A 7,669-nucleotide genomic window follows, 5' to 3' on the forward strand; every position below is an offset into this window, starting at 1 on the left:
TATAAGTATCACCATCGATCGTATTATAAGCAAGTGTTCACTAAACATGTAGCATTTTAAATGTTTCCAATAAACTGAAACATTAAGACTCTGACAAATATCCGAAGATAAATTGCAAAACTTATAACCATAACTTGATCATGCCTCTGTTCTGTGTCATAGAAAAAGACTTGAACACTTGTCAGACTTGTCTGATGCAGATATTGTCAGAGAATAGAAACAATTTTCAGTTTCTATCAATTGCCTTTTACATTATTCTACTATCATTCAAATGAAAAAATCTCAATATGTTATGATGTTATTGTATGTGAAGATGCAGCATTTGAACAAGTGTTTGAACTACTCCAGAAGGACATGACTTTAATACAAAAACAGAGTATCGAGTGATCTATGACGACTATTATCAAGACTCATACAGATTTAGAAGGCACGAGAAGCTTCTAGAAGATTGAAGAGCTTCATGTTTACAATTGGAATGTAAACATGAAAAAAGTGGGAAATTTCCTAAAACATAAAGAAAAAGGAAATTGTCCAATTCCTATTAGGATTAGATTAGGTAGTTTGCTAATTAAATAGCTAATACCTAGATCTATAAATAGGGATGCTAAAACAAGGTTGAGTTTTAGCACAAACAAGAGAAAGTTAACCTAGCTATTAAGTTTTAGTCTTTAAGAAAAAAGAGCTAAAAATTTAGAGAGAGCAAGAGGTTTCTTTAAGAGAGTTTTAAGGGGTTAGAAAATTGTTTAGAACAAACTTGTAAACAGATTTTCTATCAATCAAAAAAGAGTTTAAAGAAATCAATATTTTCATTATTCAGATCATAAGTTCTCACACTTACAATTGGTATCAGAGCAACACTTGTTCGGATTACTACAGGTGAGAGTCTGCGGACAAGATGAAGAACTACGGAGATCTGATCAACAATAACAAAGTTGTCTTGGATGATGGAAACTATGGGTTTTGGAAATCAAAAATCAAAGCTATCATAGGAGGTATTGATCGTCTTGCTTGGAAGACTGTTCTGGAAAAGTGGGAGGAACTGACGATCAAGGACGAGTCAGGCAAGCGAATTCCCAAACTCGAAGCCGACTGGACTGATGAAGAACAGAAGAAATCCAAGTACAATTCAAGAGCATTGAGTGATATTCATTGCATTGTAGGAAGGAAGCAGTTCGATCTAATTCAGGGGTGTGAAACTGCTAAGGAAGCTTGGGATATTCTGCAAATCCAGTATGAAGGGACCACAAAAATGCAAGGCTCAAGAAAAGACATGTTGGCTTCACGATTCGAAAATCTAAGGATGGAAGAACACAAATCAATATCAGACTTTAGTTCAAAGTTAAGTGCGCTAGCTCAGGAAGCATTAACTCTTGGAAAGACTTATAAGGATCAGAAGCTGGTCAAGAAGTTTCTAAGGTGTCTACCTTCAAGGTTCATGGGATACAAGACTGCACTAACTGTTTCACATGATCTAGACAGTCTTAGTTATGGTGAAGTGGTTGGAATGCTGCAAGCTCACGAAATGGAGCTTAATGGAATTAAGAAACCAAAAGGTATAGCCTTAACGGTTAGCAGAGACACATCAGATCAAGGAGAAGAAGATGATGTGAGTTTATTAGTAAGAAGATTTGATCGTGCTTTAAGAAGAATAGAACAAGGTAATTCACAAAAGAAGACTGGAGTTTTCAAAAAGATCAGTGAAGATAAGAAGGCTGATATGCAGTGTCATGAATGCAAAGGGTTTGGACATTTCATTCGTGAGTGTCCAACGATTAAGCTTCGAGATGCAAAGTGCACTATTTGCAGAGGTACATGACATACACATGAGGGATGTGTGAGTAACCTTAAACACAAGAAAGAGAAGTCTATGATAAGTATTGAAGATGATTCAGATGATGGTAGCAGTAGTGAAGAAGAACTCATAAATCTAGTAGCGATGGTGGGAATTATAGAATTTGAGAATGGAGAAGAGGTAACTGATTCTGAATCGGAAGATGAGGAGGTTCTTGATATTGTTCAGAGTTACAAGGAAGTTCGAGAAACACTCATTACCTTAGGGAAGGAAAATCAAGACTTAATCAAAGAAAAACTTCATCTTGAAGTTGTGGATTTAATGAAAGAAAAATTGGTGTTATCTGCAAAAGCAGACAAGCTAGAGAAAGAGTTAATTAAAGAGAAGAAGAAATCCACAGAACTTCAATCTGAACTTGATCAGCAGTACAGAAAAATTCACTTGTTTGCAGGAACAAAGCAACTTGAGAAGATTTTAAGCTATGGAAGAACTGAGAAAACTCATAGAGGGTTGGGTTNGCTTTAGTTCAAAGTTAAGTGCGCTAGCTCGGGAAGCATTAACTCTTGGAAAGACTTATAAGGATCAGAAGCTGGTCAAGAAGTTTCTAAGGTGTCTANTGCATCTGAGAAGTTCTCAGGCTGCTTCTTTTGTGGAAAATTTGGACATTATAAACGCTATTGCTCTAAATTCTGGGAAATAGTCTATGGTTTAAAGCGACAAGGGAGATTTTTCTGGAATGGGTTTAGGAGACNATTAGCAGAGACACATCAGATCAAGGAGAAGAAGATTATGTGAGTTTATTAGTAAGAAGATTTGATCGTGCTTTAAGAAGAATAGAACAAGGTAATTCACAAAAGAAGACTGGAGTTTTCAAAAAAATCAGTGAAGATAAGAAGGCTGATATGCAGTGTCATGAATGCAAAGGGTTTGGACATTTCATTCGTGAGTGTCCAACGATTAAGCTTCGAGATGCAAAGTGCACTATTTGCAGAGGTACATGACATACACAGGAGGGATGTGTGAGTAACCTTAAACACAAGAAAGAGAAGTCTATGATAAGTATTGAAGATGATTCAGATGATGGTAGCAGTAGTGAAGAAGAACTCATAAATCTAGTAGCGATGGTGGGAATTACAGAATTTGAGAATGGAGAAGAGGTAACTGATTCTGAATCGGAAGATGAGGAAGTTCTTGATATTGTTCAGAGTTACAAGGAAGTTCGAGAAACACTCATTACCTTAGGGAAGGAAAATCAAGACTTAATCAAAGAAAAACTTCATCTTGAAGTTGTGATCAAATCACTGCAGAATGATTTGGTGGACGAAAAGAAGATTGCTAAGGAAGCTGTGGATTTAATGAAAGAAAAATTGGTGTTATCTGCAAAAGCAGACAAGCTAGAGGAAGAGTTAATTAAAGAGAAGAAGAAATCCACAGAACTTCAATCTGAACTTGATCAGCAGTACAGAAAAATTCACATGTTTGCAGGAACAAAGCAACTTGATAAGATTTTAAGCTATGGAAGAACTGAGAAAACTCATAGAGGGTTGGGTTTTATTGAGAACCAAGGAGACAAGAAAACAACAACTAACTTTGTTACTGCTGGAATGCACCAATCTGATTTGAAAACATCAACATCTGCATCTGAGAAGTTCTCAGGCTGCTTCTTTTGTGGAAAATTTGGACATTATAAACGCTATTGCTCTAAATTCTGGGAAATAGTCTATGGTTTAAAGCGACAAGGGAGATTTTTCTGGAATGGGTTTAGGAGACAGGTTTGGATAAAGAAGAATGACCTGTATCAAACAGAAGCAATATCATCAGGATTTAGGTGCAACATGGCTATGATTACTGAGGAACAGGAAGATTCTGAGCCTTGGTTCTTTGATAGTGGGTGTTCAAGGCATATGACAGGAACTAAGAGTAATTTACAGAATATTAAGAAACTGAAAGGAGGCACAGTAACCTTTGGAGATGGAAGTAATGGTTACATTCAAGGTAAAGGCACAACACGTGATACAAAACTTCCACCACTAGTAAATGTCTACCTGGTACAAGGACTGCGAGCGAATTTGATAAGTATCAGTCAGTTGTGTGATGAAGGCTTGACAGTTATGTTTACAAAGATAGACTGCAAAGCGGTTGATGAATCAGGCATTATCAAGCTCTATGGTGTAAGGTCAAGGAACAATTGTTACATGTGGCAGAGAAATTCGTTCAAATGTTTTGATGCACAAGGAAGTCTAGATCTCTGGCACCAACGACTGGGTCATATGAATGTAAGGAACTTAACTACTCTTGTTAAAGAAGAGATCACTCGAGGAGTACCTAAGCTTAAAGGAGAAGAAAATATGGTTTGTGGACCTTGTAATCAAGGAAAACAAGTCAAGATTCAGCACAAAAAGGTGCTTGAAGTTCAGTCAAAGTCAATTTTAGATCTGGTTCACATGGACTTAATGGGTCCAATGCAAGTTGAGAGCTTAGCTGGGAAGAAATATGTGTTTGTGTTGGTAGATGATTTTTCTAGATACACTTGGGTTCATTTCATTCGAGAGAAGTCAGATACAATGGATAACTTCAAGATCTTGGCATTGCAATTGCTTAATGAGAAAGGTGGAATCAAGAAAATACGAAGTGATCATGGTGGAGAATTTCAAAACGAATCAATGAGAGAATTTTGTGAACAACTTAGGATTTCACATTAATTCTCAGCTCCCAGAATTCCTCAACAGAATGGTGCAGTGGGGAGGAAAAACAGGACTCTTCAAGAAATGGCTAGATTAATGATTCATGGGAATAATGTGCCTAAGAAATTTTGGGCTGAGGCGCTCAATACAGCTTGCTACATAGTAAACAAAGTGTATGTTCGAAGAGATACATCAAAAACTCCATATGAGTTATGGAAAGGCAAAACTCCTAATTTGAGCTACTTTCATGTTTTTTGATGCAAATGTTATATTTTGAATGACAAGGATTATCTTGGAAAATTTGATTCCAGAAGTGATGAAGGGATGTTTCTTGGCTATGCTGAGAGCAGTACAACATTTAGGGTATTTAACAAACGCACAGGGACTATTATGGAATAAGTAAATGTGGTGTTTGATGATCGGTCTGTTGCTTTAAGAGATAATGATGATTCAGACAGTGATGCAGAACAAGTAAATATTATTGAAGGACAAGAAGAAGATTCTGGACTAGACACCTCTGATCATGTTCCAAAATCTGAAGAAACAAAACAAGTACACAAGAATCATTTTGCATCAGATGTTATTGGTAACATAAATGAAGGAATGAGGACCAGAGGAGTGCAGATTGATTTTAAAAAGATGACTAGTCATTATGCAGCACTAGAAACTGTCTACTTTGAGTGTTTTGTGTCAATGATTGAACCCAAGAATCACATAGAAGCTGTTCAAGATGATTTCTGGATAATTGCCATGGAGGAAGAACTAGAACAGTTTGAGCGTAATGATGTTTGGGAGCTGGTTCGTAGGCCAATAGATGTGAATATTATTGGGACTAAATAGATTTTCAAAAACAAGATTGATGAGAGTGGAGTTGTGATTCGAAATAAAGCAAGGTTGGTTGCAGAAGGTTATACTCAGATCGAAGAAGTGGACTTTGAAGAGACATTTGCTCCGGTAGCAAGACTTGAATCGATTAGATTGTTTTTGGGAATGGCTTGTATCCTGAATTTCAAAGTATACCAGATGGATGTCAAAAGTGCGTTTTTAAATGGGATCTTACAAGAAGAAGTATATGTTGAGCAACCCAAGGGTTTTGAAGATTCAGTTAAGCCTGACTATGTGTACAAGTTAAAGAAGACTCTTTATGGACTGAAGCAAGCTCCAAGAGCTTGGTATGAAAGACTAACTAGTTTTCTTATGGAGAAGGGCTATGCTAGAGGAAGTGTTGACAAGACCTTGTTTGTCTTGGAACAAGATGTTGATATCTTGATGGTTCAAATTTATGTTGATGACATTATTTTTGGCTGTACATCTAAGAAGTTGGTGGATGGTTTTGTGAGTCATATGACACAAGAATTTGAAATGAGTATGGTTGGTGAACTCAAATATTTTCTTGGTTTGCAGATTACTCAGTCTGATCAAGGAATTTTCATTTCACAAAGTACTTATGCAAGACAGCTTCTGAAGAAATTTCAGATGGATAAGTGTAAAGAAGCCAAGATACCTATGAGCACATCTCTGAAATTGTCAAAATACATTGATGGAAAGGAAGTGGATGTCAAGCAGTACAAGAGAATGATTGGAAGTTTGTTGTATCTCACTACTAGTAGACCTGATTTGAGTTTCAGTGTTGGAATGTGTGCAAGATATCAATCAAATCCAAAACAATCACACCTAGAAGCAGTCAAACGGATCATTAAGTATGTAAAAGGGACTGTTGATTTTGGAATTTGGTATTCTAAAGGCTCAAATCAAGGTTTAGTTGGATATTGTGATGCAGATTATGCAGGGAGTGTGACAGATCGGAAAAGTACTAGTGGAGGATGTTTCTTTCTGGGGAATAATCTCATTGCATGGTTAAGCAATAAACAAATTCAGTCTCTATGTAAACAGCTGAATCAGAATATATAGCAATGGGAAGTTGTTGTACTCAATTGTTATGGATGAAGCAGATGTCAGCAGATTATGGTATGGATTCAGGAGTTTTACAGGTGTATTGTGATAACAAAAGTGCAATTGATATTTCTAAGAATCCAGTTCAACACTCAAGAACCAAACACATTGATGTAAGACATCACTTTATCAGAGAACTGGTTGAGAGAAAGCAAGTTCAGATTGATCATGTTGATACTGAAGATCAGCTAGCAGATATATTTACAAAGGCTTTGGATTCTAATCGATTTGCAACATTGAGGAATTCAATTGGGGTGTGTGAAATGTGATTCTGAGTTGATGCTGGTCAAGAACGAAGTGTAAGGAAGATTCTGGGTTTGAGATTGTTTAATTAAGTGTGTTATTTAAACCGGGTTATTTGCGGTTTTGGTTGGATTTTAATTTTTAGGTTAAGGTATGTTAGGTGTTGTCTTCGGTTGTATCGACGGATTAAAAAAAAACAGCGATGGTGAGAGCGACTCGACAAGGTTTGGTAAGAGGAGGAAGGAGATCGAAGGTGAATCAAGATGGTGATTCTCAACGACCTCATCTGATCGACGAATCAAGCAGTGATGATGATCGATCAGCTCTTGATAAATCGGGGGGGAGGGGTGATGTTCAAACCAATTCAGTAGGAGTTGAAGATTCCGCAGAAGACAAATCGGAATCAGCTTGTAATGATGAAATCGCATCTGACAATGTGGAAGAAGAGGTTCGTGATAAGGGCAAAGGAGTTGATTCGGATTCTGAGGATTTCTGGGTTGAGGAAGTCTCAGTGCAAGAGCAGACTGAGCGTCACACGGTTAAAAAGAGGAAGATGAAGCGAGAGTCTTCTTCCATTGCCAAGCGGTCTAAATCTGCAACTATTAGTGCTAAAAGTGTTCGTGCACAGGGGAAGTTTAGGTCTGATGTTTTTGTGTCCAAAGCAGCTCAAGCAAGGTATGCATATATTTTTTCTCGGAAGGTTACAAAAGAAAGACAACTAGATTTTTCTCAACCAGATGACTTTGGGATTCTTGATAAGATTATGGATCTAGGGTTGCATTTTTCGGTATAAGATTTGCACGTGTATGTCAAAGAGGTGGTTTGTGAGTTTTATGCAAATTTGCCAAAGGAAAAAACTAGGAATGGAATTCAAGTGTTTGTTAGAGGTCACTGGTATGAGTTTTCTCCTAGCGCTATCAATGAGGCACTTAATCTTGAATCATTGTCTCAAGAAGAGAAGCAAGCAGATGCAGCTGTAGATAGGCTGAGTAAAAAT

This window comes from Camelina sativa, chromosome 6 (assembly GCF_000633955.1).
Source record: "Camelina sativa cultivar DH55 chromosome 6, Cs, whole genome shotgun sequence".
In the NCBI taxonomy this organism is placed as follows: domain Eukaryota; kingdom Viridiplantae; phylum Streptophyta; class Magnoliopsida; order Brassicales; family Brassicaceae; genus Camelina; species Camelina sativa.